This window comes from Dipodomys merriami, unplaced genomic scaffold (genome assembly GCF_024711535.1).
Source record: "Dipodomys merriami isolate MVZ:Mamm:240054 unplaced genomic scaffold, mDipMer1.0.p SCAF_26, whole genome shotgun sequence".
Lineage (NCBI taxonomy): Eukaryota > Metazoa > Chordata > Mammalia > Rodentia > Heteromyidae > Dipodomys > Dipodomys merriami.
Window position 1 is genome coordinate 4485380 of NW_027204048.1, and position 13863 is coordinate 4499242.

Below are 13863 nucleotides of genomic sequence, written 5' to 3' on the forward strand. Positions count from 1 at the left end.
CCTGAGACACCAAAGCCCCAGCGAGAAGAATTGTTTCATTATTGGTGGCGTGGTGTATGTATGTGTGTGTGGGGGGGGATCAGTACCAGGGTTTGAACTTGGGGCCTCACACTCGTCCCATTTTCCTGCTCACCAGCCTATGTGCTCTACTACTTGACCTCAAGCTGGCATTTGAGGACTCACTGGAAATGGACTCACCCGAACTTTTCTGCCTAGCTGGCTTTGAACCTCGATTCTCAGGTCTCAGCCTCCTAAGTAGCCAGGATGACAGGAGTAACCACTGGGTGCCCCACTGACTTCGACTTCCTGAAGTGACTCTTTGTGGCATTTCCTGAGGATTTTTTTTTTTCGTGTGTGGAAACTTGTTCAAACATCCTCTTCCCACCACATCACAGCGGAGGCAGAGAGCAGACGAGAGTGATCTGTCTCACACCCCCAGGGGACAGGAGGCCTCTGGCTCAGTTTCTCCCTGGCTGCTGAGAGAGGAGGTGACCTTTGGAGCGGAACTGTGCTGTCAGGACATTTTTCTCCTTTCTATGCTGAGCTTTCTGTGACTGGTTGAACTGGAGCCCAGAAAGAGCTCAGAGCTTCAAAACTCCCAACATTCCCTGAGAGCCACACAGCAGCAATGTTGGGAGGCCAGGGAGTTGGGGGGCAGAGGTACCACGGGGCGGAAGTCCCTGGAATTCACCCCCAGGCTCAGCTCCCAGCTCTTTCCCTAAAGAGAAAGGAGGAAGTGGGTGTTGCTAGACACCAATCAGCTGCTCACTCCTGTAATCCCCTCCCCACCCCTTCTCTGGAAACTGAATCTGAGGACTGACTTTCAAAGCCAGCCCTGGCAGAAGAAAGCTTGAGACTTATCTCCAGCCAGTAAAAAACAAAAAAAGTTGGTTGTGGAGACATGGCTCATACAGTAGGGCACCAACCTTAAGTGAAAAAAACAAAAACAAGTAAGCTGGGCACTGGTACCTCACACCTTAATCCTAGCTACTCTGGAGGTTAAGATCCAAGAATCTCTGTTCAAAGCCAACCCTGGGCAGGAAAGTCCTTGAGACTCTTAGCTCCAATTAACCACCAGAAAACCAGAGGTGGCGGTATGGCTCAAGTGGTAGAGCACTCACCTTGAGCTGAAGCATTCAGGGACAGCTCCCAGGCCCAGCGTTCAAGCCCTCAGAGTTCAAAAAACCAAGAGTTTAAGGTCTTCGGGGCACCAGTGGCTCATGCCTTTAATCCCATCTACTCAGGAGGCTGAGATCTGAGGATCAATGTTCAAAGCCAGCTTGGGCAAGAATGAAACTCTTACCTCCAGTTAACCACTAAAAAGTCAGAAATGGAGCTGTGGCCCAAGTGGTAGAGCACTAGCCTTAGGAGGAAAAGCTCAGGGACAGTGCCCAGGCCCTGAGCTCTAGCTCCAGGACTGGCATTAATTTTTTTTTAAAGGTCAAGTTTAAATTCTGAGTGAAAAAAAGTTGTGCCTGAAAAAAATAAAATAAATAAATTCTGAGTGAAGGGTGGATGAGTCTCACATTTCCACTGGTGCCCTCAGCACCTCCTCCTGGGACCTCCGCCTCTCAGGCAGGAGACAAAGTCCACAGCGCCTCCAGAAGTGATTTGGAAAGACATTTTCCTCCAAAGATGGCTTTTTTGGGGTGCGGGGGGGGGGGCTGTTGTGGGGTTTGAACTCAGGGTCTGGGCAGTGTTCCTGAGCTCTTTTGCTCAAGGCTGGTGCTCTACCATTTGAGCCACAGTGCCACTTCCAGTTTTCTGGTGGTTCATTGGAGGTAGGGTCTCACAGACTTTCCTGCCTGCCCTGGCTTCTAACCAAGATCCTCAGATCCTCACTTTTTTGTTTGTTTGTTTTTTGGGAGGGGGTCCGGTTGTGGGGCCTGAACTCTGGGCCTGGGCTCTGTCCCTCAGCTCTTCAGCTCAAGGCTAGTGCTCTACCACTTGAGCCACAGCGCCACTTCCTGCTTTTTTCTTTTTGCTTATGTGCTGCTGAGGAATGGAAACCAGGGCTTTATGCATGCAAGGCAAGCGCTCTACCACTGAGCCACCTTCCCAGCCCCCTCAGATCCTCGCTTTTTGTTTGTTTTGGTACTGGAGATGGAGCCCAGGGCCTTGCCAGTTTCCTTTGCTTTTTGAGATAAGGTTTGGATACCACTTTTGCTGAGCTGGGAGCCACCACCCTCCAAAAGCTGAGATTACAGGCAGGCACTGCCACACCCAGACCAGGTGGCCTTTTCAAGCCTCAGGCTAGTGATTTCAAAGAGCCTCTGTCTGCCCTACCATTAGCAAATCCTGGAGGGCACTACTTTACCCACCAGCCTGGGACGGAGCTCTGCACAAACACGGGGCGCAGATGCCAGGCAAAAGTGACACTAACACTTCCATAACTTTGAGAACTCTTTCCCCCTCCCCCTCCTCCTCTAACATGGGTCTTGGAACTCTGGGCCTGGGTGCTGTCCCTCAGCCTTTCAACTCAAGGCTACCACTCTACCACTTGAGGTACAACGCTACTATTGGCTTTTTCTGTTTATGTGGTGCTAAGGAATCAAACCCAGGGCCTCATGCATGCAAGGCAAGCACTCTACCACTGAACCACCTTCCCAGCCCTTCTTCCCTCTTTTAACCAGACTAAATTAATTAATTAAAAAAAGGCAAAGCCAGGCACCAGAGGATCACCCCTGTAATTCTAGCTATTCAAGAGACTGAGATCTAAGGATTGAGGTTCAAAGCCAGCCCGGCAGGAAAGTCCGTAAGACTCTTACCTCCAATAAACCACTAGAAAACAGGAAGTGGTGCTGTGGCTCAAGAGGTAGAGAGCTTGCTTTGAGCTAAAGAGCGCAAGGACACTGGGGGGAGGCGGGGAGGATGGGAAGGGATGGGAAGGGGAAACAAAGGAGGAGACTACAATGCTTAATAAGAAATGTACTCATTATCTTGCCCATGTAATTGTAACCCCTCTGTACAGTATTTTCACACACACACACAAAAAGCGCAAAGGACAGGGCCCAAACCCAGAGTTCAAACCTCACGACCGACAAAAAAATAAAATAAATAAGAATAAAAATAATTTTTAAAAGGCAGAATTTTCCCCCTAAGCTGTAACGTAGGGGTTTTGTGCAGCATGAGGCGCTGTGGGTTGGGGCTGGCTGCCCCTGCATGACACAGCCCCTCAGGAAGGTATTGGGCACTTGACTTCCGTTCTTGGTCAGCACCCTTCCTCCTGTCCTCAGCTGGGACACGCATAGGTGGGGACAGGGCACGGGCTCCCACTGGTGGGGTCTGGCGTGCATTTCTGTTCTCAGCCTGGTAGTATGCAATGTATGCTCAGTAACTGTTTACTGTCTGTGGGCTAATATAATAATGTAATTACTAAACATTGCACACAATATACATATGATTGCTGGGGGTTTTTGTTTTGTTTTGTTTTGTTTTTTTGCGCTAGTCCTGGAGCTTTAACTGAGGGCCTAGGTGCTGTCCTTGAGCTTCATTTGCTTAAAGTTAGTACTCTACCACTTGAGCCACAGCTCTACTTCCAGCTTTTGGGGAGTAGATTAGTGGAGATAAGAGTCTCACAGACTTTTTATGCCCAGGCTGGCTTCAAACCCTGGTCCTCAGATCTCAGCCTCCTCAGTAGCTGGGATTACAGGTATGAGCCACCATCACCTGGCTGGAGACCAATTTAGAAGTATATGTTCTGGGGCTGGGAAGGTGGCTCAGTGGTAGAGCGCTTGCCTTGCATGCATGAGGCCCTGGTTTCGATTCCTCAGCACCACATAAGCAAAAAGAAAAAAGCCAGAAGTGGCGCTGTGGTTCAGGTGGTAGAGCGCTAGCCTTGAGCTGAAATGCTAAGGGACAGCACCCAAGCCCAGAGTTCAGGCCCCACAACCGGACTCCCTCCCCTCCCAAAAAAGAGCGCCCGGCTCTAATTCTCAAATCTTGTCTCTGGCAATGCTTACCTGAACTAGGTATGGTGGTACACACTTGTAATCCCAGCTCCTAGGAAGCAGAAGAATTGCAAATTAAGAGGGACAGTCTGGGTTACACATCAAGACCCTGGCTCAGAAAACAAAGGAAAGCTGGGCACCATTGGCTCACGTCTGTAATCCTAGCTACTCAGGAGGCTGACATCTGAAGATCACTATTCAAAGCCAGCCCGGGCAAGAAAGTCCATGAGACTCTTATCTCCAAGAAACCACTAGAAAACTGGAAGTGGCGCTGTGGTTCAAGCGGTAGAATGCTTGCCTTGAACTGAAGAGCTGAGGAACAGCGCTCAACCCCAGAATTCAAGCCCCGTGACTGACAAAAAAAAAAAAAAAAAAAAAGGAAGAAGAAAAGGAGGGAAGAAGGAAGAATGTCTCAGAGGTGGAGTGTTCCTATGTTGCCCTTGGGCCTTACATTTTTGGCTCACGCAGTCCTATCTCAGCCTCCTAAGGAACTAGGACTACAGGTACCACCTTGCCTGCTAAAGCTCTGAGTTAATAGGATGGGGGTCGGGGGCCTGCCCCCCCCAGGACCCAGGAGAGTGGGGGGGGGCCAGGGGCCTCTCTGTCTCTAGCCAGGATCATCCACTGCCAGATCAGCTCAACTTGAAGCCACCAGTGCCCAGCACTGGGCAGGCTGAGACAGGAAGATCATGAGTTCCAGGCCTGCCCGGGCTACACAGCAAAACCCAGGATCCAAATCCAAAGACCCAAAGAAAGGTGCCAGCCCACATGACCTGTGCATGTCTCCGGACATCTCAGGGCCAGGCATTGTTCATGGCAGCACCTGGTCCAGACCCCAATACAATGGGCGGGCTCCCCATCCTCCTCCACCCCAGAACCTACCCCTCTTATGGTCTGCAAAGGACCTTTCTAGAAGGATTCACTGTAGAAGCTCTGCCTGGCCTGGCCCATCCACTGACTACATTCATGGCGCGACCCGCGGGGTCCCAGCCAGTCTTCCAGCTCCCAAGGGGGCTCCAGTGAGTCTGGGAAACACAGGAAAGGGGGAGAAGAGGTTGGGTGGGTGGGAGAGGGGGGCTCTTGTGCACAGCCCAGCATGGGCATAGATGTTCACACCTGTAATCCAGGAGTCAGATTTAAGGATCAAGGATTGAAGCCTGCCAAGGCAGAAAAGTCTGTGAGACTCTTACCTATACTTAACCATAAAATGTCAGATGTGGAGCTGGGGCTCAGGGGTTAGAGCACCGGGCAGGCTGAGTGAAAACGCCAAGGGACAACGACCAGGCCCAGAGTTCAGTCCTCAAGATCTGCCAAAAAATAAAGGAACAGGAGGTGTGGCAGATTTTAGGGGACAATGGAACTGCAGCTCCATCCATCTGGCCATCCGTCCAGCCAGTATTCAATGAACACGACAGAACCATCCAGACCTCATCAGTGTGACCGGGAATCCGGGGCTGGGGGTGGGGGGGCTGTGAGCCCAGCCTGGGGGGGACTGTGAGCCCAGCCTGGGGGGGACTGTGAGCCCAGCCTGGGGGGGGGACTGTGAGCCCAGCCTGGGGGGGACTGTGAGCCCAGCCTGGGGGGGACTGTGAGCCCAGCCTGGGGGGGCTGTGAGCCCAGCCTGGGGGGACTGTGAGCCCAGCCTGGGGGGGGCTGTGAGCCCAGCCTGGGGGGGGGCTGTGAGCCCAGCCTGGGGGGGCTCTGGCTGGTGCAGCCTCGGGGTGCACGCAGCAGGGAATCTGGGGATGAGGGCGGACGCGAGGGACCCCCAAGGGGAGCCCCTGCCGCTGGGGAGGAGCCAAAGGTTAGAGCCCGGGAGTACCGCAGCACCGTCCTGAGCGGGGTCTCCCGCGCGCGCGGGACCCCATCTCCAGCCGCGCGCAGCCTATAGCAGACGAGGGGCGGGTCCCGGGAAAGCATTGTCCCACAGCCCGCTCTCCCCCCACGCTGGACGGCCTCCCCCCACCCCATATCACCCCCACACAGCCCGCAAATATTTACATCCTGTTTATGCCTGGCTGCCATGAATAAAATATGAGTTTCTAGGCTGCCTGGAAGGCAAGGGACCCCCCATGGCAGGGACCAGAGACAGTTGAATCTTTTGGTTGCCGTTGCCTACCGCGCGGGATTTAGAGGAAATTTTTAATTGGCCCAGCGTGACCGGACGGAGATTTTTTTTGTATTTTTCTGGATATTATTGGGGCTTCCAGAGACATAGCAAGACTTGCTTCCCTTTAACTTAAGAGCAAGTTCCAGCATTTCAGTCAGAAGGGCGGTCACACCTGACTCTCCACCACCTTCCTTTAAAGATGAGCATAGTAAACCCACATTGGCTCATGCCTATAATCCTAGTAACCCAGGGAGCTGAGATCTAAGAATCATGGTCAAAGCCAGCCCAGGCAAGAAAGTCCATGACATTCATTAGCCATCAAAAAAATTGGTGCTAGACTTGAAGAAAAAACCTCAGAGACAGAGCCTAGGCCCTGAGTTCAGCTCCCTAGCCGACAATAGACAAAGGAAGGTGCAAACCCAAGTTCAGAGGGGAAGAGCTTGTCCTGGCCACCCAGCTGGTGACAATGGATCAGAATTAGCATTCCTGTGTGTGCACATGGGCACATGCATGTAGGAAGGGGGGTCTTGAACTCAGGGACCTAGGTGCTGTCCTTGAGTTTTTTCACTCAAGGTTGGTATTCTACCACTTGAGCCTCAACTCCATTTCCAGCTTTTTGTTGTTGTTGTTGGTTAACTGGAGATAAGAGTATCCCCAATTTTACAGCCTGGGCCAGCTTTGCCATGCAATCCTTAGAGCTCAGCCTTCTGAATAGCTAGGATTACAGGTGTGAGCCACCAGCACCTGACTAAGAGTGGGCTCTTAATTTAGGTTTCCAAGTGCATCATCACAGGTAGCCTGAAGACCTCAGGTCCGTCCTTCCTTCCTTCCTTCCTACTTTCCTTCCTTCCTTCCTTCCTTCCTCCTTCTCTCTCTATGTTCTGGATTAGAGTGGATAAAACAGGAAGTCTGGTTTTCCCATAGTAAAGGACCATCTGGGAGTGAGTCAGGCCGTGGGAGGGAGGGGAAAGGCAAGGACCCTCCTCCATCCCACCAGGATCAACCTCTGCGCGTCTAGCAGTGAGTGAGCAGCTGTGGATCACATCTGGGCTGAAGCCTGAGGCACTGGACAGAACCCAAAAAGCCCAAAAAGACAGAGGCTGCTGCGCTTTTGGGGTGGCCTAGAGGCCACGGCGGGTATGGATGTGGCCACGGGGCCTGAATCACCCCTTGGCAGCCCTGGAAGGAAGGACTTTGCCCAGCTCTCGGAACTGAGTCACTCTCTCCCCACCCTCTACCCCCGCCTCCTGGCCCCAGTCCCAACTTGTGGTATAGCTAGGTCTCCAGTGTCCCCTGAGCTGTGGGTTCAGCAGAGGGGTACCCCACAGTACAGGAAACTGTATCTAACAAATGAGCAGCACATGGCACCCCCACCCATGAATGAAGATGGCAGAGGGGACGGTGCCAGGGTCATCATGCCGTCAACCGTGGTACAAGCTTTACAACTCATGCATTGTTTGTTCCTAGGATTGTCCATTTAGTCTTAGTGGATGGCAGGTGACTGAAATTCCAGAATGGGAAGGGCAGATAAGGGGAAGACCAGGTTGTCTCCCTTGGATTTGTCTTGTCTGAGGTGCCTTCTCATTGCAATCCTCAGATCTTAGCCTCCTGACATTACAGAGGTGAACTCCAGTGCCTGGCTGAAAGCTTCTCCCTTCTCAGTTCCTGCCCTTCTGTCCCCAGCTGCAGGTCATGCCACCTGACTTTAGTTCTACCTCCTGTGGGCCTTCTGCACATCCATAGTATAAGGTCCGCTCCTGGATGGCTAGCAGACTCCACCCTCCTCGCAGCAAAGTCTCCACCCAGTACCTGTGTTACCTAGGCAACTGGGACACCTGGAAGAGGTCACATCGGCAACGGCTGAGGTCACATCTGAATTTGATGTGGCCACACCTTTCTCCGCCCATACCCTAGATAAGGCCTAGCCCAGGCCCAGACGCCTGCTTTTTTCTAGCTTTCTCAGCTCTTTCCTTCTCTTCTCTTTCCCAGCTCCCTTCTCTTTCCTAGCTCTCTCTTTCTAGCTCTTTTCTAGCTCTTCTCTTTTCTAGCTATTTTCTCTCTCTGCTCTTTTTAGGCTCTTTTCTAGCTCTTTTCTCTCCCTTTCCTCTCTCTTTCCCAGCTCTCTCTCTTTCCCAGGCCTTTCCCAGCCATGCCTGATCCCAGCAGGTCTACTGAATAAACCTACCCCTTACCTGAATACCATGTGTGTGGTGCTGTTCTTACCTGGCCACCTCGTTTTAAAAACCTAACATAAATGGTGCTGTGACTCGGATAAAGGGCTTAAAGTCAGGATAGGTGGGATTCCTCTCTGTTTTTTTTTCCCCTCTTTTTTCTTTTTTGTTTGTTCCCTTTTTGCTCTGAGGAATACCCACAGTTCTGATGGCCTTTTGCGAACCCGTCTGTCTGCTGCGGAACGATGAATAAACCTACCCCTTACCTGAACTCGGCTACCTCTTTTTAAAAACCTAACACATAGGTGATCTACAACTTGAGCCACACCGCCAGGCCCTTTGCTTTTTGTTGCTTTTGCTTTTTCAGACTAAGGCAGGATGGTGAGCTTAGGACAGCCTGAGCTACACAGCAGATCCTGTCTTTACTGTTGTTGTTGTTTTTAATTGTTGTTATTGGCTGAGGTATTTGAACTCCAGCTTGGGCACTGTCCCTGAGCTCTTTATTTGCTCAAGGTGACTGCTCTACCACTTTGAGCCACAGCTCCACTCTGGTTTTCTAGTGGTAAATTGGGTATAAGAGTTTTGCAAAGGGCTGGGAAGGTGGCTCAGTGGTAGAGCGCTTGCCTTGCATGCATGAAGCCCTGGTTCGATTCCTCAGCACCACATAAGCAGCAAAAGCTGGCTCAAGTGGTAGAGTGGTAGCCTTGAGCTGAAGAGCTGAGGGACAGCGCCCAGGCCCTGAGTTTAAGCCCTAAGACTGGCAAGAAAACCAAAAAAAAAAAAAAAAAAAAAAGGAAGGAAGGAAGGAAGGAACACTAGTAGCTTTGGTCACTTAGGTAGGCCTGGGCTTATCACTATTTCCACCACCTCTGAGAAATAAGGGGTCCCCATGGGAAATGAGGGACCCCAAGGTATTCTCTATTGGCCTAGCGGCAGAGCCCGGCCTTCTTGTGCAGTGGTGTCCAGCCCCCGGTGGTGTCCCCCCAAGTCTCCCTGCCCGCGATGGTGTCCCCCAGGCCCTGTGTCCCCCACCCCCGGTGGCATCCCCCTGTGTCCCCCACCCACGATGTCCCTCTGTGTCCCCCATCCCCCCCTGTGCCCTCCGTCCCGCCGCCGCCCGCCACACCCCTGCCGCCGAACCCCGCCTTTCCTCCACCCCGCCCCGGGGGCGGGGCCGCGCGACCCCACCCAGGCCCCGCCCACGGGCGGCGGAGGGCGGGGCCCGCGCGTAGCCGTCTCCATGGCGACGCCCCGCCCACCCGAGGCGGGCGGTGCGCCGGGTCCTCGCCGCCGCCGGGCCGCCGCCGGGAGTGGATTCAGGTGTTTTGCCAGCGACCTACGAGTGGCGCAGGGACATCCGAGGCAGAGGGACAGAAACGTCCCACGGCGGCTTCCCCGCTCGGTTGCTCGACTTCCCGGCCGGGGTCCTCGGTTGCCTGCATGGCTTCGCCCGGGGCGATCGCAGCGCGGTTTTGCAGCAAACACCCGGGAGCCGCGAGGCCCAGGCCGCGGAGCCCCACCCAGAACTGGCGCCGTGCTCACGCCGTCGTCCCGGCTGCGCGCGAGGCTGAGATCCGAGGACTGAGCGTCACACCCGCGGGGCTTGCTCACCAGCAAAAATCCGGAAGCGGCGCTGTGGCTCAAGTGGTGCAGCGCCAACCTGAGCAAAAACGCTCAAGGACGGCGCGCAGGCCCCGAGTTCAAGCCCCCGCCACAGCACACACAGCACCAAAACACTGCCCGGTGAAGCTGCGTGTTGTTCAGCGGTAACGCCTCCCTAGCAGGGCGAGAGCCTCAGCGTTGAAACAGGAACCTCAAAATAACCTAACGTAAATCAAAATTACGGGTGTGGCGGGCGTGCAGCTCGGTGGGAGAGCCCTTGGCTAGTGAGTGCAGGGCCTGAGGTCATTCCCAGCACCAGAGAATGGAAAACCATGATAATACAAGCATGTTGGAGCCAGCCAGATGTGGTGGTGCATGCGTGCCTGTCATCCCCGGCACTGGGGAAGATTTAGGTCAAAGGTTGCCTGGGCAAAAGCCCGAGACGCTATCTGAAAAGCAAAGTGAAATGGAAAGGATCGGGGCGTGGCTCCAGCTGCCAGAGCAGCCCAGGCTCTCTCCCCACTACTACTCCCCACCGCACCCCCACTACTGCCCTGGCCAGCCATTATCCTCTTTAGCAAGAGAAGGACCAAGCTGGCACTTCAGGTGGAGACAAAGGGCCGGGTGTGAGATCAGCTGGGGTCCCCTCCCCACTCCAGGGCCGGGCCCAACACCTGCTCCACTGGCCACGGGCTGCAGGACAGTGGATCCAAACTCCACCAGGCCTTCTCTAAGGCCTTCCCTCCTCCGGCAGCCAGGCCAAAGGAATCTTCAGGCCAGGCTCACACGTCGGTTGTCAGGTGGGAATAGTAGGGAGTTTGGGTCTCATTGTCCTCTGAGGCACACTGGAGCTGTTGATAATAGAGAGCTGCCTCCCCAGGACCCAGGTAAGCCCAGCAGATCACAGCAGAATTTGCAAGCTTTTTTTGTGTGTGTAGCTAGGATTGCAGGCATGATTTGACACACTACTTCAACTATCTTTTCTTTTTTGTTGGTCCTAGGGCTTGAACTCAGGGCTTAGGCACTGTCTCTGAGCTCATTTGCTCAAGGCTAATGCTCTATCACTTTGAGCCACAGCACCACTTCAGGTTTTGGGGTGGTTAATTGGAGATAAATGTCTCACAAACTTTCCTGCCCAAGCAGGCTTCAGTCTGCAATCCTCAGCTCTCAGCCTTCTTAATACCTAGGATTACAAGCATGAGTCACCAGTGCCTGGCTAACAATCTTTTATTTTTATTTATTTTTTTTGTCAGTGGTGTCCGAACTGTGGGCCTGCCTACTGTCCCTCAGCTATTCAGCTCAAGGCTAGCACTCTACCACTTGAGTCACAGCGCCACTTCTGGCCTTTTCTGCTTATGTGTGCTGAAGAATCGAACCCAGGGCCTCATGCATGCAGGGGGAAGCACTCTACCATTGAGCCACCTTCCCAGCCCACTCTTTTATTTTTGATGTTACCAGGGTTTAAACTCAGGATCTGCAACCTACAGGTGCTCTACCACTTGAGCTACTCCCCAGTCCGATTTCAACCACCATCTTTAGTCTTTGACTTTACTTTGCCTCACTTTACTGGAACTATTTTATGAACCCATTGTTCTGCCTATAAACTTGTTAGCATAACAATCATGTAAAAGGAATGTGATTATGCTATTAAATTATGCATCTTGACTCATTAAAATCTACTGTAAATATTTTCATTACTTCCAGAGGGAAAACTAAGAACCTGTGTATTTCTGTGTGTGTGTGTGCACACGCTCATGTGTGCATGCTTGTGTGTGTGTATGTGTGTGTGTGTGTGTGCACGCGTGCGTGCGCGCATGGGCGCTACCACTGAGGTTCAACTTAAGCCTCGTGCTGTTGCTTGGTTTTTTCATTCAAGGTTAGCCCTCTGCCACTTGAGCCACACTTCCCCTTCAGATTTTGCTGGTTAATTGGAAATAAGAGTCTCTCAGGTTTGTCTGTGGGGGCTAGCTTCAAAACCATAATCCTCAGATCTTAGCCTCCTGAGTAGAAGTTAGTATTACAGGTGTGAGCCACAGCATCCTTTCCCTTCCTTCTTACAAGGTTGGACTTGCCTCCCTTGGGTGGCTCACTCTGCACCCTCCCAGGCCTGGCTTTGCCCTCCCACATTATGTGGGACCTCTAGGGCTGGCCCAGTACCCACTTACTGTCCTCACACCACCAGTGTTTGTTGAACTGAATGGAGAATACACTGAAGTTTGCAGATGAGGAAAGAGCTTAGCTCATTTCTCAGAGACTCTGGATGCCAGGGCGGGGAAGGGGCAGTAGTAGCAAATTCATTCAACAAATACTCCTCCCTGTCTGTCCCCTACCAGGTATTGTGCGGGGCGCTGGTTCATAAAAAAGGAGGCATAAGCAGTCCCTGTTCTGGCCCTCCCAAGAGAGAGCTGGGGTCTCCCAGCAGGCTCTGCTGGCCACCAAAGGACGCCTCCTTCACCCGAAGCCACGCCCACTACCACCCAGCGCCCAAGGCCACGCCTCCCCAGCATCCCTAAACTGGGGGTGGGCGAAGCTGGCTTTGAGCTGCAAGAGTTAGCTGGCCAACACAGGGGGGAGAAGGAGTGCAGTGGGCACAGCCACTGGAGTACAGTGGGGACAGGAAAGGAGCCCCAGAGGGCCTCAGAGCTGGATTTAGTTACTTACTTCCTGGGCTGACACAGTTTCAGCCTCCCCGTCCAGGAGGGGACCACAGCATCCCAGAGGCCAGGGCGGCCAGCTCATTTGCATGCCGGGTGCCGATCAGGACAGTCGAGACCACGAGGAAGACAGACATCCACGGAGACCACGCCCCCAGGATGACGGCCATCCATCGAGACCACGCCCCCAGGTGACAGACACATCGGGACCCCGCCCCCAGATGACAGCCGTCCTTCCAGACTACGTCCCCCAAGATGACAGGCATCCATCGAGACCACGCCCCCAGGATGAGAGACTCGCATCTGGACCACGGCCCCAGGACGACCGCCATCCCTGGAGACCACGCCGCTCCACACCCACTTTGGCTTCTAAGGAAGACTGAAGTTGTTCCCTCGCCGCCCGGCTTCCCCCGTCTCCATCCCCGCCCCTCGCAGCTTCCTCGCGTAGCCCGGGACATCCTTGAAGAATGCGCTGTCCACTAAACTCCGTCAGAGCGGGACGCCGGACTGTCATCCTAGGTACTCAGGCTAAGATCTGAGGATCAAGGTTCGAAGCCACCCAGGGTAGGAAAGTACAGGAGACTCAAAAAGCCCGGAAGTGGCGCTGTGGCTCAAAGCGGTGGCGCGCCAGCTTGAGTGGAGAAGCTGGGACAGCGCCAGGCGCTGAGTTGAAGCCCACGACAGACAGGGCAAAAAATAGAAGAACGAATGAGCGCCGTAGGACGCCGGGCTGTGAGGCGGTGTGGGCGCGGGGTCCGGCGCGGTGGGGGGGGGGGGGCGGGGAGGACCGCGTTTTCCGCCCGCCCGCCTGGTCCCGCGCGGCGCCGCGGCCCGAGAACCGGGAGGCCGCGCGCTGCGGCCCCGCCCCGCCCCGCCCCAGGCGCCCGCCCCGGCGCCGGCCCCTTTTGTTCGCCGCGCGCCGCTTGCACCGGCTCCGCTAGCCTCGGCCGCCGGCGCCGCCGCCGCCTGCGAGACCCGGCCCGGGCCTGCGGCGGGCGCGGGGCAGCGCGGGGGCGCGAAGCGGCGCCACTCCGGGAGGCCGCTCGGGGGAGGCGCCGGCCGGGCCGCCGCCGGAGGACCGAGGTAGGCGCGGACCCGCGAGCGACAAAGGACCGGGCGCGGGGGGCGGCGGCGGCCCCGCCGGGCACTAGTGAAGCGCGGGCCGGAAGCGCGGGCGGGGCGGGGCGGGGCGGGGGCGCTGGCGGAGGCTGGCCGGGGCCGGGACTCCGCCGGCGATCGCGGCCCGGGCGTCGCGGCGCCCCGGTGCCCGCACCACGGCCTGGGCTTGGGCATCTGTCCGCTGGCGCCTGTGTCCCGCCGTCCCCCGCCCCCAGCGCGGCCGGCGCGGGACTCGCCGCAGGACTTCCAGGCCCTGG

The 13863-nt window shown here is 55.0% G+C and overlaps 1 protein-coding gene and 1 long non-coding RNA gene across 5 annotated transcripts in view; one reads left to right on the plus strand and one right to left on the minus strand.

The window, feature by feature from the left end:
- Nucleotides 1-4867: 4867 nt before the first annotated feature.
- On the minus strand, nucleotides 4868-6031 carry LOC138836898 (uncharacterized). Its single transcript, XR_011375120.1, has 3 exons — nucleotides 5952-6031; nucleotides 5141-5257; nucleotides 4868-4975 (listed from the first exon to the last, which is right to left on the minus strand). It is a non-coding gene; the product is annotated as an uncharacterized lncRNA (long non-coding RNA).
- A 6722-nt stretch (nucleotides 6032-12753) lies between these two features.
- Clip2 (CAP-Gly domain containing linker protein 2) overlaps nucleotides 12754-13863 on the plus strand; it is a 42738-nt gene continuing 41628 nt past the window's right edge. For 2 of the 4 annotated variants that reach the window (XM_070035560.1, XM_070035559.1), the window contains exon 1: nucleotides 13445-13570. The gene's annotated coding sequence lies outside the window, so the exon portion shown is untranslated. Of the gene's footprint in view, nucleotides 13007-13444; nucleotides 13571-13863 lie in introns of those variants that run through there. The other 2 variants (XM_070035558.1, XM_070035561.1) reach the window with 2 other exon arrangements.